A 26669-nucleotide genomic window follows, 5' to 3' on the forward strand; every position below is an offset into this window, starting at 1 on the left:
GGGGGGGGGGCGTGGTTGGCCGGTCTCTTAGGTGTCCTCCCGGTAGGTCATAGTCCCCCGGACCCTGCCGAGGTGGCACAGAGGAAAGGGCCGGAACGCGGAGGCACCCCAGCCCGCACCCCACCCATCCCATCTCACCCCACCCCACGCATAGCACAAGCCACCGCGGCCCCTGCCACGCACACCCTCGCGCTGCTCCGCCCACGTGGGCGCGGGGGAGGAGGCAGGAGAGCTGGGAAGAAAGACTGGTACCCACCCTCTTGCCCGGCCGGCGCGCCCTGGGCGCATTGGGCCTCCCGGGTGGTGCGCAAGAATTGGCTCCTGCGGTGCCGGTCACCTTGCCTGGCGCCCAGCGTTCGGGCTAGCGACCTCCTGGTCTGTGTCAATGAGTGGCAGCCTCGCCTTCCTGGCCCTTGCTCCATCCCTCCAGCCACGCCGCTGTGGGCTTCTGAAGATCCGGCCTCGTCACCCCCATAGAGGCCGCTTGCCAGGCCGGAGGCTTGTGCCTTAGAAACCCCTCTCTTCACGCACCCCAGCCTTTCCTCTCCTGAGGCTTGGCCAGCCTCGGGCCTTCCGCCAGCCTCTGCCCAGCTCTTTAAGCTCCAGGATACTGTATCTGATCGCTAGCCCTCCCCCGCCCCGCCCCCGCTGCGCACTCACAGGCACACTGGCCTGGGCCTTTCTTTGCTCCAAACGTTCCCTCTGGGGAACACCCTCCCTTTATCTGATGAACTCTTTACAGACCAAGGTCAGGGAGAGACCCTTGCCCCTCTTGGGATTCTGTAAGCAGGGCCGGACACTGCCCAGTTACCAAGGATGGCCTGTGCCACCCAGACTTGAAGGGGAGGTGAGCAGGACAGGAGCAGCGGATGTCATCACCCCTAACTCAGGGCGACCCGCTGGTGTGGGGGCAAGGCTGTGGGAGGAGCTGGCCCTTTCTCCAGGGCCAGGTGCTTGGGGGGGTGGGGGGATGAGGGCCCCGTTCCATTCACTGGGATGGACAGCGGGGAGGGCAGGTTTGGGGATGGGTTGCACTGGTCAGGACCCCCCTCCTGCCCCCCACCCCTCAAGGCTCCTTGCTTTGCAGGGCATTGTCAACTCCCTGGAAGCCTCAGATGTTCAGGCCTGGAGCAGGCTGGGTACCACCCAGAGGAGGTGTGTGGGGTGTTGCAAAGTGTTTGTCTTTAAGACAAACAGGTCTGCAGTGCTGGACATCTCTGCTCCAGAGTTGGGGGTCACTGTCACCTGAGGCTTTTCACAGCAAGAAGCCCTCATAGTGTCACAGTGTGGACCCCACACGTGAAATGATTACCATTTTCCTCCTTCTCAGACCATCCATGGCTTCCACTGCCCCCATGAGCTCACAGGTTCCTCGGCCAGTCTGTCCTCCTCCCTGCCTCCCTTTCACAGCCACACATGCCATCTTCTTTCTGTGTCTTCACAGGTTTTTTCCATACATATTGTTTTTTTCCTCCAAAATAGTTTCTCCTCTGGCCTCTGGAAAACTCCCATTGACGGGATAAGATACTCTGTGGCTTTCCCTGGTTCTGCCAGAGCTGCCTCTCTCGCCTCACACACAGTGTAACGCTGGCAAGTGTGGTTTTTCCTTAAGCAGATGGCACTCATAGAGACGGGATGACTGAGGTCTGAGGCCATCCCCCTTCATGGATCTTTCTTCCTGGGGAGGTGCTACCTGCCCTGTAGGAGGGACACTACCCAGTCACCAACGGGACTTTCTGCAGGGAGAGAGCATGATGGGCAGGCTCTCCTCTGCCTGATCAGAAAGGCTTCCTGAGGAAGTGGAAGATCCAGCCCTGCTCTCTTGGTTCATAAGGTGGATGAGGGGACATGTGTGGCTATTGAGCCCTTGCAGGGCAGATCCTGCCCTCAACTTAGCTGTGATTGACAGGTGCCTGCCATCCAGGCCTTCTAATTAAACACCGTCCTCCTTTGGAGAGAGTGGAGATGCCGGCAGCATGTCTCCAGTTCTCCTGGACTGGCCTCCTCCCCCACTGGACACCTGGGATGGGTGGTGGGGTCAGTCTGCAGAACTTCTGCAGGTGGACTCACCTGTGCCCTATTTCTTATTGCTGTGTGGTCTTAAGCAAGAGGAGTAACCTTTCTGAGCCTTCATTTCCTGTATAAGTGGTCTCTTTTTGGCTGGATTAGTGTGGGGATCATAGATGGGGTCCTTGGGTACAGGTGACACTTAATCAATGGTCCTGATGATGAGAAAGTGTGCAATTAACTGTGAAAAAGATGATTCCTTTAGGTTTGTCACACAGGAGATGCCCAAGTTGGAGGACCTCTTTTGTCCTTTTCTAACATTGGAACTCATGATCACAAGCTCAGGGAGCAGGGCGGGGTGGGGAAGCTGTTGAAGATCAGCTTACACCCCATGGTCTCTGTGATCTCTGGCAAGTCACTTGCCCTCTCTGTGCTCAGTGCCTTTTTCTGGAGAGCAGGAGTGAGGGTTATATAAGGTAAATAGCTGTCATAGCTGAGCTTCCCACTCCTGCCACGAGTTCTGTGTTTTAACTCACAGTGCCACTCAGGTAAAGGGCGTGTGGGCACCTACAGAGAAGCAGCGGGTCTCAGGGCTGAGGGGACACAGCAGCGGCCTCCCTCACTGGGGCCTTTGATTGACCTCACTGCTGCCCCAGGTAGCACTGACCCCTGCAGTGCACAGCAGCCTCCTGCAGGCCCTGTGACAAATGCGCTGGAGAGCCTGGCGGGGCCTCATGGAAGCATGTCACCGAGGCAGAATCGGTAGTGGTCACTGGGCTGCTGTGATGAGAGGCTTGGAAAGTGGGACCTCCATTTCCAGAAAGTATTATTTTTGCTCCTGCCTATCTGCCACAGGGCAGGGCAGGGCAGGGCAGGGCAGGGGAGGAAGCTAGGGGCCTCCTGCCACAAAGCTGCTCCTGGAGCCAGGACAGCAGAGAGCAGGGGGACCTGCGAGGTCACCACTGTGCTGGTCGAGGCCCCTAGCCTGAAAGTAGAAGACAGAAGGTGGCACTGGAGGGTGGCACAGGTGAGGGGAGGCACTGCAGTGTGTTAGTGTTGCTCTTGCCCTTGGTGTTAGTATTTCCTGGATTGCCACAGGCAGTGTTGCCCTCTATGCGAGGTGGGTGGCCCACGGCATCTCTCTTAGTTACAACAGTTACCATTTGCGAAGCACCTGGCGAGGACGGAGGTCTGTGCCTGGGCTGAAAGCTACTGCTCACCCCTGATCTTGTAAATAAAGTTTTATTGGAACACATCCATGCCCATCTGTGTACAGGGTTGTGGCTGCTTTGCACCACGTTGGCAGGTTGGGGTGGGGCAGATGCCCTGAGCCAGAATCACTCCCTACCTGGCCTTTATAGGAGGGGTTTGCTGTCCCTGGTCTGATTGAGTTCATTTAGTCCCCGAGGGAGGCATACCTGCATTTCTCTCTCTTTCTTTTTTCTTTTTTTGATACCAAGGATTGAACTCAAGTGCACTTGACCATTGAGCACCATCCCCAGTCCTATTTTATATTTTATTTAGAGACAGGGTCTCATTGAGTTGCTGTTGCTGAGGCTGGCTTTGAACTCGCGTGATCTTCCTGCATACAGGAGGTGCCCAAGTTGGAGGACCTCTTTTGTCCCAGCCTCCTGATCTGCTGGGATACAGGCATGTGCCACTACACATGGCTGTATTTCTCATTTAACAGATGAGCTCAGAGAGGGTCTGACACCTGCCCAGGGTCCCACAGCTAGTAAGTTCTAGGGATTTGGAGCCAAGAAACCCATGTTCTCTCCTTCACCAGAAGATTTGTGTTTTTTTTTTTAGCTTTTAATTGAATTTTACCATGTTCATAGAATGATTTTTATTTCAAAAAATTGCAAACAATTTCTTTTCAGCCTATCACCTCATCAATTATTAAAGCATTTTATATTTATGTATTTAGTATTTAGTAAACACTAATATAGTGATGCTTTTTAAGTGCACAGTCTAGTGGCATTGCTATGTGACCATCACCACCAGCCATCTCCATGTTCCCATCCTCCTGGGCCAGTGCCCCTTGCTGCTGGGGGTGGGTGGGGAATTTTGTAGGAAAAAGCAAACACTAGCAGATTGTGGTTTAGCAGAGAAAGCTTTGCCGCGAGACGTGGGTTTGAATGCTGGCTCTGCCGTCTACTTGCTGTCCGTGCCCCTCAGAACCCGTACAGCAGTTTCCTCACTGGAGCAGTGGGGACGACCTCAGTCTCCATCCCTGCGATTTCTGTGTTTGTGAGGAACAGTTCAAAGAACAGGGGAGGGCTGGAGTAGCGTCCTGCAGGGGATGGTGGCTATGATGCTGGGCCCTTGGGAAGCACCCTAGTGGCTGTTGGGTCAATCTGCAACTCTCCATGTAGCTGGAGTGTCACCTTTGTCCTTTGTGGGGTGTGGAAACCTCCTCAGGACCTAGCAGGTGTCCCAGAGCTCCCAACCTGACCTTGGATGCCCTGAGGCTGCATGGAGAGGGCCGCCTGCCCTCCTCTCCCTGCAGCTTGGGCTTGGCTGAAGGGACGTTTTAGGAATGAAAGGAGCTCCATGCGCCAGCCGGGCTGCCCATTGTGGCCATAATGCTCTTGTGCAGACCAGGTCAGAGGGACGTGCTGGCTCAGCTCACTGCACTTGGAGTCGGGAGCCTGGGACCCGCCTGGTCCCCTCCTCTGGTGGAGGGGGTGGGGTCAGCCTAGGGTGTCCTGCTTCCCGAGAGGACTGAGAGTGCGTGCGTGCGTGCGTGCGTGCGTGCGTGCGTGCGTGCGTGCGGTCAGCAGAGCTGGTGCCGGAGCCTCCCCTTCTGCTAGCCTGGCGCCGCCATCTTCCTCCACTGGATCCGGGCTCCTCTCTGCTTGTCGGATGGACTGTGTTTAAACTCGGTCTCAGTCTGAGTTGTCTGTTGAAGCAATTCTTTATTTTTCTTTCTTTCTCCCTTTTGAGAAATTGAAGTGAAATATCAACCATTTCAAAGTGTACGATTCATTGGCACTTAGTGCATTCACAGTTTGTGCGACCGTCACCTCTGACTAGTTCCAAAACATTTTCTTCACTCCCAAAGCAGACCCTGTGCCACTGGAAGTGACTGTGTATTGCCTCCTCTCTGCAGCCCCTGATAACCTCGATCAGCGACCTGTCTCTAGATTTACCTATTCTGGATGCTTCATACAACCAAAGTCATATGGTATATGGTTTTTCATGGCTGGTTTAATTCCCTGGGTGTTGTGTTTTCAGGTTCATCAGGCTGTGGCAGGTGTCAGGGCTTTATTCCTTCATTCCTTTTTGTGGCTGCATAATATTCCATTGTGTGTCCATTCATCTGTTGATGGACGTGTGGGTTGTTTCCACCTTTGGCTGTTGTGACTAGTGTGTGAAACAATACATGCAGTGTTCAACATTTCTTCTTCACTTGCTCATTAATTCATCAGTTCAGCCACTTGCTGAGCAGTGGTCAATGTGCCCTCCGTGCCAGGTGCTGTGCTGGGAGCTTCCAGCCTTGGCTTGCCCTGGAGCTTGGTTCTCTGGCCTCGTTTTCCCAGCAGGAGCGTGGGATCGCCCTGAGGCAGGAGGCACAGAGTGGGGGCCAAGGCAGTGGCCGAGAGAGGCAGCTGGCACAGTGCAGGGAGCCCTGGCTGCCTTCCTGCCAGTTCCTGGAACATGCTGGACTCTCTTCTGGCTCGGAGGATTCGCGTTTGCTGAATGTGCTTCCCCTGTCCTTGCCTGAGCTGGCTTTTCCTACTTCCCATCTCAGCTTGAATTTTCCCTTGCTGGGACACCTTCCTGGACCACCCCAGGTAGGGGCTCTGCCTCATCTCCCCCTCGCCGTCCTGTTTTCTTGTAGAGAATCATCATGATCCAAAACAACGACTTTGTTGCCTCATTTGCCATCTCCCTCCCTGAGAGAGAGCTGGAATAGAGCACCAGGAAGGCTGGACCGGATCCTGGGTTTCTCCCCTCCCAGCGCCAGGCGTGGCGCAGAGCAGGTGCACGGCCACAGGCGTTGCTGTTCCTTGGGGTGGAGGGGACTTCATTTCCCACCTCCACCTTGTAGGCTGTGCTATGGAGGCTGTGACCTAATCTTTCTGTACTTCACTTCCTTTTGTGAAATCTGGAGGGGGTCGTCCCTGCTCTGGGGTTGGTGTCAGTAACGTGAGCTAGCATACACAGTGTGGGTGCCCCATGTCAGGCCACGTGGGGTTGGGAGCAGCAGATGTTTGTCAGCAGGTGCTGCTGGTAATGGTTATAGAAATTTTGGTCATCATGACTGTGAGTTTCCTAATACCTGGTGACATACACTTGTCTCAAGGTGGCCCCAGGGACCTCTTGGATCCGTGCTGTCCTGTTATTGTAACCTCTGGCTAGTGGGGCTCCCGATCACTGGACCCTGGCTTGTCGGCATCAGCGGACTGTGAGTAAAAGATTCGCCCTTGGTTGGAAGATTTTTCTATGAAAAAAGGAGATGAAGGACTAAGTCATGGTTTCAGCGTTGGTTAGCTTGTTGGGATGATACCTGGATTTTTGGCAAATGTAAATTTAAATGTGACCACCAGGACATTTAAAGCTCTGCCAGGGCTCACATGGCATCCCCCTGGGCAGGGCCGCTGAGGCAGGGCCCCGGGTGGCTGGCCTGGCCACACCCAGCTCTGCCTTGTTCTGTATGCAGCCTCAGGCTCTGGAGTTAGTTTTTGTGTGCTTCAGTTTCCTTCTCTATAAACTAGGAGCTCAGTCTGGTGACAGCAATGACAAGGCACATTTGTCCCTAGCTCACCTCCCTGAGTCCTGCTAGGGACTGGGGCCTGTGAGGACGAGCAGCAGGGGAGACCCACTGTCCACACAGTAGAGACTGACCTGGTCACTGGAGCCCTGGATGGTTCTCTGAAGGGTGCACATAAGTTGCTGTGTGGACAGCCCAGCCCTGCTGGGTGACAGCTGGGTCTCTCACTGTGTGCCACCCAGCCTCCAAGGCAACCCATTTGGCGTGGCCAAGGGGTGCTGGGCCTCAGGCCGCTTCCTTCTCGATCCTTCTGCAGTGTTCATTGCACCAGGACTTGCAAGTGGCCACCTCATGCCCACAACATAGGAGACCTCTTCTAGTACCTCCAACATGGGTGTGGCTGCCGCTTGTCCCCAGCCTGGGGCTGGTGGCTGAGGGTGGCAGATTCTGAGGCATGGCTCAGGCTACCCTCTCGTGGGCACCCTTTCCTAAGGACCCCCAACCCTCTCCTCTCCACCAGGCCAAGGAGGGGAGTGGGGAGTCAGGAGCGAGGCAGACCCTTCACCTGGAGTCTCTGGTGTCCTGTGGGATCGTGTAATGCTTGTGCTTTAGGAGAAGAGGTGCCAGGATGGGCACTGTCATTATCATTCTTGTCTTCTGTATTAGTTTTTTGTTTGCTGTGACCAAAATATCTGACAAGAACAACATAGGAGACCTCTTCTGGTACCTCCAACATGGGTGTGGCTGCCGCTTGTCCCCAGCCTGGGGAGGGGAGGTTTGTTTTGGCTCAGGGTTCCTGAGGTTCATTCTATGGTCAGCTGGCTCCAAGGCAGGCCGCTGTGGAGGAAGGATGTGACAGAGGAGAGCTGTCAACTTGGGGCAGTGGGGGAGCAGAGAGGGAGAGGAGGGCCGGGGAGAATGTGAGCCCTTCCAGGGCACAGTCCCAATGGCTGACTTCTTCCAACCAGGCCTCCCAGTCATCCACTCAGCCACCACATGGTTTAATCCACATATGGATTGATCCACCATTGAGTCAAAGCCCTTGTGGTCCAGTTGTTGCCTAACAGCCCCGCCTCTGAACCTCAGTGGGGATCATGCTTTTAACATGGGAGTTCTTGGGCTGCTCCAGATGCAAACATCAGCACCCTCCTTATGCTCACAGCCCATAGGTGTCTGGCTTGGTGCTGCCTGCGGGGGTTGGCATGGCGGGTCTGGCCCCTGAAGGGTCAGGGAGGGCAGCAGTGGGTGATCTTGTCCAGCCCTCATGGGACCTGCACCCCCTCGCAGCTGGAGCAATGACAGCTCTGCATGCCAGGTGCAACGGCAGCGGTGGGCCATCCTGAGCGTGCCAACTCCTTAGGACAAGGGTGTGGGATGAGCAGGTCCAGTACGACACCAGGACGGTGGTGCCCACGGTTGCCTCCCACTAGGGATTTTTGTTAAATAAGTAGATGTTGGAGGCACTGGTCACACATGCACGATTAGTACACGAGGTGACAGATGCGTCGAGTGGCTTTACTACACAACTGTCTTGCTATGTCTGCAGGAGCATCATGTTCTCATAAACCTCAAATATGCACAATATTAAAAACAAAACAAAACAGCACAGCCACCTAGTGTGGCGTTCAGGTCCCCATGTCCTGCTCCCGGCTCAGGTCCCGCTGTCCTCTCAGTGAGCACGCCTTCTCTGAGCGCTACTCCTTCTCCCACCCTGCCGCCTGCTCCCTCTGCCCTCCCCTATCCATGACCTCCGTGGACCCTGGGCCTGCCTGGACAGTGCTTCCTTTTTCCTTCCTGGCCCCAGGAGAGACTCCTCACTTGCTTAGTCTGTAAGTGTGGGTCAGGTGCCGCCAGGGGCCTGGATTGGGATGGGGACGGCCCAGGGCAGCGGAGTGCACTGACAGCCTCCTCTGCCCAGTGTGGCCTGGCCTGGCCCACTCCTGCCTCCCCATCCGCCTCGCCTGAAGCAGCTCCTGTGTCCCCCTGACTCCTGTGTCCCCCAGGCCTTCTTGAGTGCTGTTCCCTCTGCTGGATCTGTCTGCCCACATTCCCTGTCCACTTGGCAAACATCCTACCCTTGGACTTAAGGTCCCCCATTGTCTTTCTTCCAGAAAACCTTCCCTGACTGCACCACTCCCCACCCCACATGCACGTCCAGGGCCCCCGCTGCCCCGAACATCCCTCTGTCACCCTGGAGACTGCATTATTACTGCCAGTGACGGATCTGACTCTCGTGCTGGGGGCCTACCTGGTAGAGATGCTGTCTGAATCGTAGTGGGATTCCCAGGGCTGGGTGCAGGGTGGGGCGCAGGCAGGAGTCAGGGGATTCTAGCCTTCAGTCAGGGTCCCAGCTGCCAGCCTGGGAGGCCCTGCCCCTGCACACAGCAGCCTCACTGTGTTCTCTGTGGCAGCCACCTCTAGGGATGGTCAGCTGTCTGAGCCTCAGCTCTGCAGCGCTCAGGGTGGAAACACCAATTGTCGTGCCCACCCAGGGGTGACATGCAGGAGGCATCTGGGAAACTCAAAGCTTCCCTCCCTCTCTGGGTGGGATTTCACTCACTCTTAGCGCAGTCTGTTTCAGTGTAGAAAAATGTTAGAAAGCTGTCCTGCAGAATTCAAACTGTGTTTCCGCGTTCAGGGGAGGCCATCCTCCTGTTAAGTTGGCCTGGTTTTCTCCTGCTCCCCACTGCACCTCAGTGCGCTCTCAAGACGGGGCTCCCAGAGCTGGCTGGGCTGCTGGGCCAGCACTCATTAGGCCTGCCCATTAGGCCTGCCGGTAATTGGATTTCTGCGCAGGGAGCCTCGCAGACTCCTGCTCTTGGAGCTTCTTTTTGTCAACCAGACATCTTCTTTTGAGAAAGGGACTGGGCCTTCATGCTCTGCCTAATCTGTTTGAGCTGCTGGGCCAACAGTGCCCTCCTGCTGTGGCCTGCTGTGATGCCCCTCTTCCTGGAAGTCACACAGAACACATCAAGGTTACAGGGACTCCTAGATTTCTCTGCATGGATGGCTCAAAATACATGCAAGGTGCTTTGTACTGAAGATACAAATGAGAAATTGGGTGCTTCAGCTGAAGAGGGAGTGCTGAGTACCCAAACTCAGGTACCCCAATCTTATAGCACAAGTTGTAAATTTTGTATTTCGCAATTCCCAGGCTCCTGGGTTGTTGCTTCCCTTCATTTTTGTTGATGAACCCAGAGAGGGCTTTGAAGGGCAGGTGGCGAGGAGGCTCGAGGGGTGTTTTGCTGCTGTCTGCAGGGCTGGGGCAGGACAAGGGGGGAGGATTCTGTGTTATCTGTTCATTGCAGCAGGTGCAGAGAGGGCTTACCTACCACAGCTCCCTTGGCGCCTGTGCCAGGTGACTTTGAGAGCAGAGCCACAGTGAGTCCCACCTTGAGGACTTGGTTGTGAGTCCTGATGTGCCCTCTCCACTTTGGTCTGAAGCACTGAACTGTTGCCACAATTCATGAAAGGGATCCCCAAACAATGTCCCCATCCCACCTGGTGGGGATGCCAAGTTGTAGACCTCAGATCTTCCAACCTAGGACGCTGGTAATGACGTTTATATAGATGGTGTCCTTTATCTATTAGGTAAATAATCAATTTGCTCCCTTTTACTGGAACCAGAGAGGAAAAAAATCATGATTGATTTGAAAAGGAGCCCCACTTCTTCCTTCCCATCTCGGCCTCCTCATCCTTCTTACCACCTTTCTTTCTGGGCAAGTCAGCCGCTAGCTTTTCCAGCTTCTGGCCTTGGCTCACGCTGCCCGGGCCTGTGGAATGCCATTCCTCTGCCTTCTCTGCCCCTGCCTGGCTGGCCTGCCCAGACTGGCTGTCCCTCCCTCAGCCAGGAGTCCCTGCGCCATCCCTTATTTGCTCTCCTTCCTGTGTCCCCAGCCATGGCTCAGCCACCTGCAGGTGGTTGATGGGGTCCCTGCTTATCTCCATTACTGAAGGAGCATTCTGAAGGCTGTCAGTGTCTGAAGGCTCTTGCTGCCCAGCACCACTGGGGCGTGACGTCACATTGAGGTGATGTGAAAGATGGCCAGCCTGAACTAGAATAATAGTTAATTGTAGTCTATACATATTTTTTTCAGTGTAGTTTCAAAAAAATTTTTTAGTTGTTGATAGACTTTTATTTTATTTATTTACATGTGGTGTGAGAATCGAACCCAGTGCCTCACATATGTTGGGCAAGCACTTTACCACTGAGACACAACCCCAACCCCTCAATGTAGCTTTTTTTAGTTGTTCTAATTAGTTATCCATGACAGTAGAATGCATTTTGACACGTTGTACATGGAGTATATCTTCTATAATTCCTGTTGTACACGATGTAGGGTTTACACAGGTCATGTAATCATATATGCACCTAGGGTAATAATGTCTGACTCATTCCACTATCTTCCTATCCCCATACCCCTCCCCTCCCTTCAGTCCCCTCTGTCTAATCCAAAGTACCTCTATTCTTCCCTGGTTCCCCCTCCCCATTGTGAATTAGCGCCCATATATCAGAGAAAACATTTGGCCTTTGGTTCTTTAGGATTCGCTTATTTCCCTTAGCACGACAGTCCCCAGTCCCATCCATTTACTGCAAATGTCATCATTTCATCTTTCTTTAAGGCTGAGTAATATGCCATTGTGTATATACACCACACTTTCTTTATCCATTCGCTGTTGAAGGACACCTAGGTTGGTTCATAGCTTAGCTAAGGTGAATTGAGTGCTATGAACATCGATGTGGGCTGTGTCACTGTAGTTTGCTGATATTGAATCCTTTGTGTATAAACCTAGGTGTGGGATCACTGGGCCAAATGGTGGTTCCATTTCAAGTTTTCTGAGGAATCTCCATCCTGCTTTCCAGAGTGGTGGCACCAATTTGCAGTCCCACCAGCGATGGATGAGTGTGCCTTTTCCCCACAGCCTCAGCAACATTTATTGTTGCTTGTATTCTTGATAACTGCTATTCTGACTGGAGTGAGATGGAATCTCAGTGTAGTTTTGACTTGGATTCTCTAATTTCTACAGATGTTGAACATTTTTTCACATATTTGTTGACCGATTGTATTTCTTCTGTGAATTGTCTATTCAGTTCCTTAGCCCATTTATTGGGTTATTTGTATTTTTGGTATTAAGTTTTTTGAGTTCTTTATATATCCTGGAGATTACTGCTCGATCTGAGGCTCATGTGATAAAGATTTTCTCCCATTCTGTAGGCTCTCTCTTCACGTTAATGATTGCTTCCTTTGCTGAGAAGAAGCTTTTTAGTTTCAACTTATCACTTTTATTGAATCTTGATTTTCACTTCTTGCACTTTAGGAGTCTTGTTAAGGAAGTCAGTTCCTAAGCTGACATGGTGGAGATTTGGACCTAACTTTTTCTTCTATTAGGCTCAGGGTCTCTGTTCTAGTGCCTAAGTCCTTGATCCACTTTGAGTTGATTTTTGTGTGGGGTGAGAGAGAGGACTTTAATTTCATTTTGCTACATATGGATTTCCAGTTTTCCCAGCACCATTTGTTGAAGAGGCTATCTTTCTTCAATGTATGTTTTTGGTGCCTAGTCAAGATAGCTGTATTTATGTGGGTTCATCTCTGTGTCTTCTATTCTGTACCTTGGTCTACAAATCTGTTTTGGTGCCAATACTATGTTGTTTTGTAGTATAATTTAAGGTCTGGTATTGTGATGCCTCCTGCTTCACTTCTCTTGCTAAGTATTGCATTGGCTATTCTGTGCCTCTTATATTTCCAAATAATTTTCATGATTGCTCTATTTCTATGAAGAATGTCATTGGGATTTTAATAGGAATTGCATTAAATCTGCACAATGCTTTTGGTAGAATGGCCATTTTGACAATGTTAATTCTGCCTATCCAAGAATATGGGCATATTAATGTCATCTTCTTTCTTTTTATTTGGGGGGGGAGTACTGGGGATTGAATTCAGGGGCACTCGACCACCGAGCCCCATCTGCAGCCTTATTTTGTATTTTTATTTAGAGATAGGGTCTCACTGAATTGCTTAGCACCTTGCTTTTGCTGAGCCTGGCTTTGAACTTGTGATCCTCCTGCCTTAGCCTCCCAAGCTGCTGGGATGACAGGTGTGCCCCACCAGCCTGACTTTAATTTCTTTCTTTAGTGTTCTATAGTTTTCATCGTAGAGGTCTTTTATTAGACTGATTCCAATATATATATATATATATATATATATCTATATATCTATATCTATATCTATCTCTCTCTCTCTCTCTCTCTCTCTATATATATATATATATATATATAGACATATAGATATAGATATAGATATATAGATATTTGAGGCTATTGTGAATGGGGTAGTTTTCCTAATTTCTCCTTCAGTGGATTCATCACTGATGTATAGGAACACATTCGATTTAGGGGTGCTGAATATATTCTAGTATATCCTACTACTTTGCTGAATTCATTTATTAGTTCTAGAAGCTTTCTGGTGAAATTTTTGGATCTTCTAAATATAGAATCATGTCATTGGCAAATAGTGATATTTTGAGTTCTTCTTTTCCTATTTGTATCCTTGTAATTTCTTTCCTGTAATTGCTAGAGTTTCAAGGACGATGTTGAATAAAAGTGGTGAAGAGGGCATCCTTGTCTTGTTCCAGTTCTTAGAGGGAATGCTTTCAATTTTTCTGCATTTTGGATGGGATGCTGGCCTACAGTTTAACCTAGGTAACTTTTACAATGTTGAGGTATGTTACTATTCTCGCTAGTTTTTCTAGTGTTTTAAACATTCAGTATAGTTTTAAAAGTTTAGTCAGAGAAGTTGGCTCTGGGCCGTTAAGGGTCTTGCCTAGGACACCTGCTTGTGTGAGTCTCAGGTATGTGATGAGCAGCTCTTGAGGTTCTCACAGTGGGGTCCTGGCCAGCAGCAGCATCACCCAGGGGCGTTTTAGGACCACATGTCCTCTGGTCCCATCCAGGTTTGCTGGGTCGGAGACTCTGGGGAGGGTCCGGCAGTGTGTTTTTTAATAAGCCCTCTCGGAACGCCTGAGATCTCTGCAGTCTACAGCCATACCACGCTGAATGCGCCTGATCTCGTCTGAAACCCCTGCAGTTTGAACCCAGGCAGGTTCCTGTTTATCCTGCAGTTACTCAGTGTGGCTGGGTCCCTCCATGCTCAGGAATCACTCTCCTCTCCCTGAGTGCAGGCCAGTGCCGGACTCTGGCTTCCTGAGGTGTGCAGGCCCTTCCTCCCAGAGCACAGAAGCACAGGCTCCAAGGTGGTGCTGAGAGGGAAGACCGAGCTTGGCTTCTAGCATTTTCTTATGGGAGAGTGAAGTCCTCCTGGCTCATGCCTTGTGCTCTCCCTATGTGATGGTGGGTGTGGGCTGCACCCCTTTCCTAGAAAGGAGGGAAGGCTGATGTGTGTGACACCAGCAGGGTCAGGAGGTGTGGGCCTGGGTTGGAGTCCTGCTCTCTTCCCCTGGGAAGCCTTGGGGTGATCTGCAGCTGCCTGCAGCACACCTGGCTTCTGCCTATTGAGCAGGAACAATAATCACACAACTATGAGATATCCTTGCCTCTCTGCAAAGTGTTATTTTTTTTTTTGAAGTGAAACTATCCTGCCCAGTATTCAAAATGGGGAAGTGATGGTTTATTATCATTTGTCTTATGCCTTTAAACTTACAGCACTTATTAGCTATAGGATCAGCTCTTTATCTCTAAGGAATACTTTTGTTTTAAAGTCCCTTTTGCTTTGATGAATTTAACTTCTAGAAGAAAATCTGGGCGGGGGGGAGTTGGAACTCTTGAAGCATCTTGGCTGTTGGTGCACTTGGTGGGGGTGGTGGGAATATTCTGTGTAGTGACATCCCGTAGCACACCTGCAACTGGAAGCACCTCGTGAGCAGCTTGCCTGGCTGACTCCGAGTAGGCGTCACTAAAGATGGCAGGGGAAGCAATTCCCTGAGTCCAGGCACCACTGTGTCACCTGGCAGCCCAGGTCCCTGCAGTGGGGCCTATGGAGAGTTAGCATTTGGTGTGCAGCTCGTTTGAATTAGTATGATGCTTTTGGAGTTTACAATTAGTACACCTGGTGGGGGAGGGGAAGATCACCGCCTCAGACCCTGGCCCCCACGCATCTTCAGGGAGCAGCCAGGCTCCGTGGAACATATGGAAAGCAGGCCCTGCACCTTGTGTGCTGATGCCTCTCCTCCATCAGACCCCGGCCACCATCCCTTCACAGGGCACATGTGTCTGTGTGTTGTCAGTGTCATGTTTGACGTTATGTCCCAGCCTCCCTGTGTCCTCCAGTTACTAAGGCCAGGACCTGGGAGACTGTCATTTCTAGGATGGCCACTGGCTGAGCTGAGCTGGGGGAGAGCTGCAATTGGTGTCCCTCCAAGTCTCTGGACAGATCCTGAGCCCCTAGGAGAGTTGGGGGTCCTGTCTGCCCTGCTTTGGAGTGGCTCTGGAGTGGCAGGGAGTGCCTGGGAAGAGGGACAGCTGTGTTGATACAGTTGTGTGATAGCTTCTGGAAGCCCAGGCCTGGCTGTGTCACTCCATTGTTCTGCTGGCTTAGGACAAAGAACAAATTTCTTGTGACACACGTGTCCTTACCTCTGGAGGCTCCTACTTTTCCTGACTGTCATAGTCAGTTCTGGCGGCTCTAATAAAGCTACCATAGACTGGGGCTTCAGCCACAGAGATCTGGTTCTCATGGTTCCGGGGGCTGAAGTCTGAGCTGAAGGTGCCTTCAGTTTGGTTTCGGGGCGGGCAGGGCCTCTGTCTGGTTTCAGGCACAGGGGTAAACGCGGCTTCTGCTCCTGCTGCTCTCCTGCCTCCACGCCACTCAGCCCTTCTTTGACCCCAGCTCCTCTTCCTGTGTGTTCTGGTCTCACCACTGCCAGGGCCTACTCTGGTTCCCCCTCCTTCTCCACACCCAGAGTCCCTAGTCTCCCAGTTAACCTGCTTGTTGTGGTGTCCTCCCATTTCAGTCCGGAACTTCTCAGGGGATAGGGAGCCATTGGGACACTAAGCCCCAGGCTGGTATCTTGAGGGAGTTTGGAAGTCCACCTGCTAAGGTTGTTCTTGACTTCCTTCCCTCCCTGCCGAGCTGGCCGGTACCTGTTGAGAGTAACCTGGTAATAACCTGGCAGTAAGCTCATCCTGCGCTGAGCACCTAGGTCTGTAATTACTGTCACCTTGAGACCCTGGTCTCTCCCTCCCTTTCTCAGCATCCTCCCTTCGCCCCTCCCCTTTCCACAGCTGCTTTCTTGAGGGAAGACAGGACACTGTGAACTCTGGGCCCCAAACCTCCCCCAGCTCCCCACGTCTCAGGGCTTTGTGCACTCAGCAGGTGCTTGGTGGGTGTCTGCTGAGGTGCCTCGGAGTATCAAGCCACACTTAGGGGCTGGTGTCAGAGGATGTGGAAACCACAAAAGGAAGCTGCTCTTTGCCAGGAAGTCACTGACTGTCCCTGCTCGTTCTTGGTGATGCCTTGACAGCCTTATGGCTCATTTTAGCAGAGCTGGGACAGAAATGACCTGATAGCTGGGGCTTTTCTAGGACTTCTTCAGGGGCTCTCGCACATTACTGGAAGATTCCTAAATGATGCAGGGTTTACCAAGAGCCAGCAAGTAGCAGTTGAAAGAGCAGAGACCTTGTATTCATGTGGGGATGTGGGCAAGTCCTTACCCCACTTTAATCTGAAGTTTCTTTCCTATAAAATGAGAAAATAGGTACTTCTTCATAAACATATGGGTACCAAGATCACACGTGTAAAGCCCTTGAGGTCTTACCACCCCCAGATGTGCGGAATGGCTGGCTTAGCTCGTTGTCCTATAATGTAGTTACTTTGACATTCTCTCTATGGAGCAGTGTCTGAGCCACCTGGGCTCTGTCCTTAGGCCTAGTATAACACCTGGCACCTGGAAGCTAGATAGTAGAGCAGGTAAGAACATAGCCATTGGAGCCAGGCTGCCTGCCACTGCCACTGCCACTCGCTTACTGTGTCAAGTGCCCAGGGCATTTCATGCCATCCTACTGGGACATGAAGATGGGCATTTCTTAGTGTGGGCATAGCCCCTGCTGAATACTAGGTAATCTGGAAAGTTTAGGATGTTCCTGGAACGTAGTGAGCTACGTAAGTGGCAACTGTTAATACTTGGTGCATGCTTGTTGAATTGTACTGGATTCTGTCTGGGGGCAGAAGGGTGACAGTGCTATCACCATGTTTAATTCTTGCTGCATATGTATTGGTCTTTCTCACCTCAAAGTGTCCTTCCTGTTCAGCATTGGTAGGATTTCACAGTAAAAAACACACAACAAAAGAAAAACTCCACCCACACAGAATGTTCTTAAGGAAGCTTCTCCATGTCCTGCTGAATGTTGGTAAACAACTCTCGCTCCTCTGTTTGATGAGAATTTTATGTGGGAGCTGAATGTGATGAGTAGCAATTTTATCCAAAAATGATTGTGTTTGTGGTGGAGAATCAAAGTGGGTAGTTCTGATGATATTGGATATATTTCATGAACTGAAATATTTTGAAACTACTTTTTATGGAAATGTTGGGGCCAACTCAGTGGCATTGAATTTTCTGTCAATATGCTTTGTTCTTGGAGCATCATGGCTTGCTGTGCAGGAAGAACCTGGCTGTTCATCCCTAGCAAAGTTCTTGGGTGTCTTCGGTGAAATGCTAAGCATGGTTCTGGTCCTAGGGAGAGCAAATGTAACAGAAAGTGGCCTTAGACTTAGCCAGACCTGGGTCTGATTACGGGCTATGCCTTTTAAAGCTCTGGATGTTGGAAAGCTTTGGATGTTTGGTTGTTTCCTTCTCTGGAGGGGGGACAATACTGTTACCTATTTTACAAGGAGGTTTGGAGAATATATTGAGATGAGGTGTGCCTGGTACACTGCCTGACAAAAAGCAGGCTCTTAAAAATGGCAGTTCTTGGTTTAGCTGCAGTTTCTGGACCTAGAAGCAGGAGTAAAGCCCTGAGAAGTGTGTGCAGCCTGACTTGGGTCACCCCTGGGCCACTTCCTTACCCTCCTTCTCTGACACAGTGGGCAGCTCATCTTCTGCAGAGGAGATGGGTGTGTGTGTGTGAGGGAGGGGTGGGTGAGAAGCCTTGTTTCCCGTGGGTTTGTAGCTTTGTAGAGTTGTTGACAGTGCCTGTGGGGTTTCAGAAAAGCCCAGGAGGCAGGTGGATGGGGCAGGGTCTCCACTGTGCCCCTGGGCTGTTTGCACTTACTGATGCTGCTTGGGGCTGGGTGCTGTAGTTCTTCCCTTTACCTCTCTAGTCATGCAGGGCAGGAGGAAGCCAAGCCGGGGAAGAGGTTAAATACTCATCAAAGGATGAGTCAATAGGTCTGTGCTGGGGTGAGAACCACCCCTCTTTCCACACATGCTGGCCTCTCCACGTGGTTCCAGCAAAGGCAGGTGGGAGGCAGGTATGGGCATGGGGTCCTTCTGACCGACAAGGCTTCATTTCATGAAAAAGAGCCAAAAATGTTGGAAAAGTGCTTTCTAGTGTTTTTTTTTTCCTCACCCCCTGAGCCTACATTGCTAATTTTTTCCCCAGGAACACACCATGCCAGCTTTGGAAGCTGATCTTCTTAGATGCACCGATCCATTCTGAAGGCTTCCCATTACTTGCTGGCATTGGAACAGCTTCTCTATCCCAGTGAAGTGATATCAAATGAGTGAGGTGGGGACGGGGGCGGGGTGGAGGCAGCTGTGAACAGCCCTGTGATGGGAAGGGACTTGGGTCAAGTTGTAGGGGCTCTGCTGGTGGCCTGTGAGCTGGGTCTGGGTGGGAGTGAGGTCGGTAGTGCATGCCTGGGAAGTGATGGAAGGATGCGGTAGGCAAAGCTGCTCACCTGCCCGCAGTCGGCCCTGCTCTCAAGGGAAGACTGACTGACCTAGCCCCGCCAGGGCCTCCCAGCCTCACTACCCAGAAGGCCACACTTCTAGTTTGGGTGGGTGGGGGCGGGGCAAACCCAGAAAGATGGGCGTATCCCGGGAGACCCGGAAACGGAAGGGGAGGGGCCTGACACCTTTAAATGTCGTGGGCCGGAGGTGCACCAGGTTCACCGGAAGTGCCAGTGCTGTCAGTGGGGTTGGCGCTTTGTGGACTGCGTAGAGGAGGCCTGGCCGGGCTGGGAGGAAGGTCTGCTCGGTGTAGCGCTTGGAGGCAGGAGGAGCGGGGCACTCAGGTGACTGTGGAGGTGGCGGCCCTGACGTAGGTTGTGGCAAGGAGGAGGAGCGCCGGGCCTCACTAGTGTCTGGGGTGCGGCCATTGTTAGTACCAGCATATTAATTAGTACTAATTAGTTACCTGCGTCAACCATGGAGAGGATGCCTTCATTTTCAGGGCCCATACCAGAGCCTCCGGACTCAGAGAGGTGAAGCTGCTTGCATAAGGACACGTGGCAGCTGAGGGTTGGAGCTAGGATTTGACTCTAGGTCTGATAGTGAAGTTCAGCCTCTGTTTTCTAGGTTCTGTGGCTCTTTGTGAGAAGTCCAGGGTGGGTGTTACGTTCAGGAGCCTTGGCTATTACAGAGGGTGCCCTTGAGCAGATGATGAGGAGGCTTATAGCCTTTGCTAGGCCAAGTATGAATGAGATCCAGGGTAAGAAGAGCTCAGGATTGGGGTTAAGAGGCTGGGTCCGAATCCTGCCTCCCTGTGTACTTTGGGATTAGACATACCTACCCTCCATGTCCCAGCTGTACAGTATATATGTGTGTGTGTGTGGGGGGGGGGCAGGGTTGACCAGATGCCCTTTATTTTAAGTCAGTGTTTGTTAAATATTTTTTTCTTTAGTAAGACCCATACCTGTCTACTGATGCCTTTCCATACCCCAAGTTTCTTTGTGGTTTCAGGATGCCAGTGGGCATGCCATCAGGAACAAAAGGTCTGAGTCTTGCTGCTTATTTTAAAACAGGTACCAGCCCTTCCAACCTTTCTGGCAACAACTTAAACCTCCATGCTGAAAGGAAAGTGAATGCCTGTCCCACAACTAACACATGCTGCTTTGAGGTTTACCCACTGGGCACAGCATGCTGCCTGGCAGATCTGTATTTAAATGCTGGGTTCCAGGAATTCTACTGCTGTGAGCCTCAGTTTTTTTCATTGGTAAACACGGAGATATGATCTCCCAGACCTTAATCTCTGAACCCATTGCCCCATCCTGAGTGAGTAATGGGAAGTGGCTCAGTGCCACTTCCTTTTTCTGCAGAAAAGCAATCCAGTGGTTGGAGAGGGAAGGAGCTTGGCTAATGGGTTAAAATGTACCACCTGGCTGACGTAGAGCTTTGGGAGTTTTCCCTGCCCCCATTAAGTCTGGTATGGTTTTTATCTCCTGAAATGTTCATATCTGTGCCTCACCTTAGGCATCTTCTTCCCCCACCAAAGATACAGTCTGTGCACATTCTCTCTGCCTCCAGGGGGCTCTCTCCAGGCAGCTCTCCATGTTGATCCCAGAGCAACTGCTCTGAAAGGCCTGGGTGCTGACATTTTCTTTGCAGATGTAAACTTCTCCATGGCTCTCTGCTGAAGGTCAAATTCAAGCCCTTAGTGGTTTATATTCCTTCTTATCTCTAGATCTCTGGTCACTCCAGGACAAGCTATACCTTGTTCATCTCTGTTTCTTTAGTGTCTGGTAAAGTCCCAGGTGCTTAGTAGATTCTCAGTAAATGGCAATAATGCTAACTACTGTTAACCTAAGCAAAAGAGGGAAGCACTCTCCAAGGAAATGAGTTAGTCAGGAATATGTGATGGGCTGCAATCTGGGATATGTGTGCTCAGATAGATCACAGGCATATCTGGGGAGGTTGAGGCAAAGGAAACTTTTTAAAAGCAAAAAAGAAAAGCACATGTAAGTTTTTTTTTTTTTTAATATTTATTTATTTTTTTAGTTCTTGGCGGACACAACATCTTTGTTTGTATGTGGTGCTGAGGATCGAACCCGGGCTGCACGCATGACAGGCAAGCGCGCTACCGCTTGAGCCACATCCCCAGCCCGTAAGTTTTTTTTTTAAAAAATATTTATTTTTTAGGTGTAGATGAACACAACACGATACTTTTATTTTTGTGTGGTGCTGAGGATCGAACCCAGGCCCCGCCTATTCTAGGCAATCACTCCACCACTGAGCCACAATCCCAGCCCCTGTTTTGTGTTTGAGATGAGGATCTCTATGTTGCTCAGGTTAGCCTCAAACCCCTGAAAACCTCAAAACCCCTCAAACCCCTGGGCTGTACAGATCCTCAGCCTCCTGAGCAGCTGGGACTACAGGTACATGCCACTCTACCTAGCAATGCAGGTTGTTCTGGAACACTTGTTCATACAGTGTTCATACATACATAAAGATAGTGCAGTGTGTCCTGGCTGTTGCACTGGGAGGGTCTTGATATAAGCCATCCTGGTAGCATGGCTCAGTTTCCCTAGGACTGGCTATTAGACATATCCTTAACTGTAGGTTTGGTTTTGGCAGAGTCTGTTGTGGTAGTTGTTGTTACTAGGCAAGTGTGCATGAGGACGCTCCCTTTACAGCCTCTTGACTCCATTTTAGGAGTGTTTGACATGATCAACTCCATTTTGACTGACAGTTTCCACATTACCATTGTGTGTCTACCGAGCAGGATACCTCATCTGCTGCTAAGAATTCCAGTTACAGCCTGGTGGACTCATTGGTCAGAGTTATCTCTGTTTTATGGGTGATAAAACTGAAGTTCAGAGAAGACAAGGGCCCTGATGGTAGGATGATTGTTAAATAGATACACGTCTAACCATTAACCTCTTTTGGGGGAGTCCTGAGGCATCTGTTACTTTGGTTGGAAAGAGTCTGAGCTCTGAATCTTAAGACTTCTCCAGGTGCAGAGAGAGAGTGCACCAAGGATTGGTAGGTATGCTGTGACGGTGGGCAGGGAGGTGTCATCTGCCTGGTGCCAGCCATACTGGGCAAATTCCTGGCTAGGATCAGGCTACCCATTTTATCAGCTGCACGTAGTATACCAGTGGTGAGTGAGATGTTTAGGGTCTTTCTGTCACTTGGAACCTGCTGATTTCTTGTCATTATTGCCACAGTGAATGTTTAGAACTATCCAAAATTAATGAGATTATTGCTAAAGGAAAAAGAACGTCATCTGCCTGTACTCCCACCGCTCTTCAAACTACCATTTTAAGTGCTCTTTCTGGCCCTGTCCAGAGGCCGTGTGCACGTAGAGATAGTTGGTATTGACAGACATGGTATTTTTTAATAACAATAAAGGAACTTCTTTGGAGCTCACTTATTTGGGCTTGGTTCTATCACTCATGACCTTTTATGACTAGACATATTCTTAAACCTCTCAGAGTCTTCATGGCCTCAGAGTTTCCTGGAGAATGCCACCTACCTGTCTGTGTTGCTGCTCCCGACCTTGGTCTGTTTGGCAGGGGAGGAGAGTTTAAGATGATCTGTGGTAAGAAGTGGGCATGGATGAGGAAGAGCCTTATCCAGGCCAGGGAGTTTTTGATTTTTATCCTCAGGGCAGTGGCGGAGCCAAGGATAGCCTGTGAATATACTTTACTGTCTTCTAATGCTCAGAAAGTAGTGTTGATTGCTAAGATTAAGGGCCACTGGATAGAACTCTGTGTGGCTCAGAGTGGCCACAGCTAAGGGGCATACAGGATCCCAGGGTGGGGCAGAAGGTGGGGAAGTGGCCAGGGGTACAATGGAGTGGGGCAGAAAGGACTTGTATTTCACAGACTGGGGGCCACCTGGGAGCTGGGTGTCATCTCTAGTTTGGTGATGCTAGGGGGGACCAGAATGAGAAGCAAGGGGATGGGCTGGGAAGAGCCTTCCAGGGAGCCTGAGGTAAACTGTGAGTGATTTTAATTGCACTTAGGGGTTTTGAGAAAGAGCTGGGGCTTCACGGATGCGGAGACTGAGGCCCATGGCAGCAGTGTAACCTCTCCACAGTTACCCAGAAGTTGAGAGGTGCGAGCCTGGATTCCTGGCTCTTTGGTACTGTGTCCTGCTCTGGTCCAGATCCTGAGGACCAAGGGGGCCATAAGGACTGAGGATATGTGGCTTTTGATTTCCTAAACCAAGGCCAAAGACCAGAACTGTCCTAAGCAGAAGGTTCCTAGTCCTCTGTCCCTGTGCCTGGGATCCCTTCCACCTGCCTTGTCAAAGACCTGATGATGATGGTCATTCTGTTTATACTTCTACTCAGTTATTTTGGGGGAAGTTTGTGGTTCAGAGTAACCCTGGCAGAAATCTGGCCATGTCCTTTGTACAACTGCTCCTTGACAAGTGATCTGAGGCCTGGGTCAAGAAAAACAATTATTTTACTATGTGGGACATAATTGTGACAAGAGGAAACATTTGATTGGTTAAAAAAAAATGGAGCAATGATATTTGATTGGTTAAAAAAAATGGAGCAACTTTTGCTTTTGATACTTGTAGCCATCCTTTTGTGTCCACGGGCATTAGTTCTAGGACCCTCTCAGAGACCAAGTCTGAGGACATTCAGGTCCCTTATATAACACTGTGCAGTGTTTGCATACAGCCTACACAGGCAGTCCTGTGTGCCTTAAACCATCTCTAGGTCTCCCGCAGCTCCTAATGCGGTATAAATGCGGTGTGAAGAGTTGTTGTACTATACTGTTTAGGGAATAATGGCAAGAAAAAGAGTCTATATTTGCTCAGTATAAATAGTTTTTAAAAACTCCCTTGGATTCACAGTTGGTTGAATCCACAGATGTGGAGGCTGTGGAATGGAGGACTGGCTGTTTTGTGATTTGGTAGTGTCCTTGGTCTTGAGAAATCAAAGTCATGATATTTAGGGTAGATGTCATGGTGCCTGCCACTTTCAGATGGTTCATAAAACAGTAGTATCTGGGCTGTAGCTGTGGCTCAGTGGTAGAGCACTTGCCTAGCACGTGTGAGGCCCTGGGTTCAATCCTCAGCACCACATAAAAATAAATAAATAAAATAAAGGGCATTATGTCCATCTACAACTAAAAAATACTTTTAAAAAACCCCCCAAAACAGTTGTATCTGTACAAAAACATCTGTGCAGATGGAAAAGGCAGATGTGGAGACCGTGGACGGGGTGAGCCCCGGAGCAGGCCCTGGAGAGTTCATTTCACTGTACTATTCTTGGTCCTTTTCTGTGGGCTTTCAAATTTTGAAAAATTAAAAGTTTTAGAAATGTGTTTCTCATGGTAGAGGCATCTTAGGGAGTCAGTTGCTGTGTTCACCTGTTTGTTCCGGGTTGTCAGTGCTTCCATGTGACCGTCACCTGAAGGTGGAGGGAGGTGCTGACCTGCAGTGAGCAGGTGCTGTGTGCCACCCACTTCCCTTCAGGTAAAACCTTTGGAAATATTGGCTCAGCACCTCTGTCTCCAGGACCCCTTATCAGACTACCCTACCCCTCTGGTCTGACCCGGGTAGAGAGCTGGGAAAGCTGCTCAGAACCAAGGGTGCTGCCCAAGTGCTATGACCAGGAAGCCAGCCTCCACCTGTGGTGAGCCGTTCTAATTGGACCGTGGCCGCCATTAGAAGATGGCGCCGGCTTCCACTGTGGCCTGTGATAAACAACTCCTAATATGGAGAATTGGCATGCAATCCCTTACCACCCTATGAGAAAGGTCCACGTGGCAGCTTAGGATTGGTATGCTGGAGGCTTTATTAGGCTGTGCTTGGGCGCTCGGCGGGTCACTAGAAGATGATACATGAATCAAGGCCTGAATAAACTGCTGAAGGAAGAATCCTGTGTCGTGTTTTCCCTTGCTGGCGAGGGGTCGCGGCATCCACCGAGAGGTGCTCTGTGCTGCCTCTTGGGGGCCAGCTGGAAATTAAGGCTTTTGACAGAGTTCATTCCTCCTTATTTAGAGAAATTGTCCCACATTTAGAATATTTGAGATTAGACCAATTTTCCCCTACACTTTGTGTAAAGTTTTATTGCCTTTTAAAATTGCTGAAACAGTATTTGCTATTCAAATAGAGAAGAGAATAAAGAGATCAATAGGTCTTCTTTCCTTCCACCCCCAGATCCTATTCCTATGGGGTGGTTAGTGCTTGGTGACCTCCTGACCTGTTTCCTGCTTGTGGGGTCACACACAGGCATGCACACCCATCTTCTGGGGTGAGACTTGTTTCTTCTTCTCATTGTTTGTCCTTTGTTAACCTTGTTAGCCTCCAGGAGACTCAGCTAGGGGCTCACCTCCTCCACAAAGCCTCTGGGCTCTGAGCTCTGACCTCACTCCAGTGCAATCCTCAGATTATGAGCTGCCCCTCCTGCCAGGTCTTGGGTAAGGTAAGGACAGCAGCTGTTCCCATTTCCCTGTCTGCCCTGGAGTAGGGAGCCCAGGAGATGTATAGTGGCTTCTGGGTGAGCAGAGGGGCAGGGGAGGTGTCCTGGTGAGGCAGCCACAGGAGCCGAGCCTTGCAGGCAAGAGAAACTTGTCCATATTCTTCTTTTAGTCCTTGGTAAGAAGTCCCAGGGCCTCATCATCCAAGGACAGAAGGTCACTTTAGGAAATATGGTCACTGCCATCCTGGGTGCCCGTGTCCTGGCTGATTCTGCCCTAGCATTAATGCCATGTGTGGGTTGAGCTGAAGGGATGGCCTTGAGCTACCTACAGATGGGCCAGGATTGGGTCTTCTCTCCTCTGGGTTCAGAACAGGCCATCTGGGCATCTTGGGGGTGCTGGGAAGGAGGGCAGGCCAGGGTGAAGCAGCACAGGACTTGGATGCAGGCCTGGTCTTGTTTCTGTCTTTCATGATCCTGCTCCTTTCTCGTTGTAGACCTGTTTTCTGCAGCTGGGATTTATTAATGTTATCTGCAGATCATCTCGTAAGTGCTGAAGAAACAGGCCCCTGCCCTTGAGGCAGCTGAGTTTGCAGGATGCACAGCTGAGGCTGGCTTCTTGGTCATACCACTTGGCAGCATCCGTGGCTCTGAGCAGCTTTCCTGAGCTCTCTGGCCAGGTTAGACCACAGGGCGACTGGTCTGATTGTGGGACCCTGGAGATCAGAAGCATTGGGCCAATGTTTCAGAAAGATTTACCTTAATGGAGAAGAGTGGGCTGGGAGTTCCTGTGTGCAGTGTGGGTTGCACTGGGGTGGGGGAGGAGCAATCAGTGTCATGTAGGGAGCAGGGGAGAGAAATGAGGAATTCTGCTTTTCCTTATCTGTAATGCTTGGCAATGCATGGCTTTGCAAGAGCATACTATCACCAGATTCAAACAAGTGCCATTCCCACTTCATAGAGGCATATACTGAGTGGCACAGTGATTTTTAAAATCAGGGCTTTTGTTAAACCCGAGCCCTGGCTCCTGGGTGGGGGTGTGGGGTTAAGAGTCTTGAGACAAGAGAAGCACAGTCCTGCCCTCAGGACTCTCCTGGTCTAGTTGGTTTATAAGGTTGAGTCACCAACATTTAAGATTCCAGTCTTCCCAATCCCACCACTGTTTCTCCCTGTGATCTGGGCATTCTGAACCGAATATATACTGAGGAGAATGGAGAGGGTTGTGTTAAGCAGGCTCTGCATCCTGCTCCCTATGTGTTTCTTGTCTCTGTCCACCCAGACCAGTGTTCTTTGAGGGCAGGACACCTACTGGTAGTGGTGGTGGTGAGGGTGGGTAGTAAGGATGGTGGGAGTGGTGAGGTGCTGTTTGAGGTGGTTGTTGGTGACAGTGATGGTGGTGACAGTAATAAGGAGGGGGTAGTACAGGTGGAGATGGTGGGTTTGATGGTGGTGGTTATGGTTTAGGTGAAGGGACTGATGGTGATGGTGCTGATGTGATGGAGGAGGTGGGGGATGGTGCTGATGGGGAGGCTGGGTGATAGTGTTGGTGTTGGTGAGGATAGTGGTAAAAAGGGTGGTGATGGGGTGAAAGGATGGTGATAGTGAAAATGGTAATGGCAGTGCTGGGGTGGCAGTGGGTAGCCATGGTATGGTGATTATGGTGATGGTGGAGGT

General features: G+C 50.7%; 1 protein-coding gene across 5 annotated transcripts in view; it reads left to right on the top strand.

Moving 5' to 3' along the window:
* The window catches only part of Jakmip1 (janus kinase and microtubule interacting protein 1), a 126563-nt gene that overhangs the window by 731 nt on the left and 99163 nt on the right, over positions 1-26669 (top strand). The window lies entirely within an intron of this gene.

This window comes from Marmota marmota, unplaced genomic scaffold (genome assembly GCF_001458135.2).
Source record: "Marmota marmota marmota unplaced genomic scaffold, marMar, whole genome shotgun sequence".
NCBI classification, from domain to species: domain Eukaryota; kingdom Metazoa; phylum Chordata; class Mammalia; order Rodentia; family Sciuridae; genus Marmota; species Marmota marmota.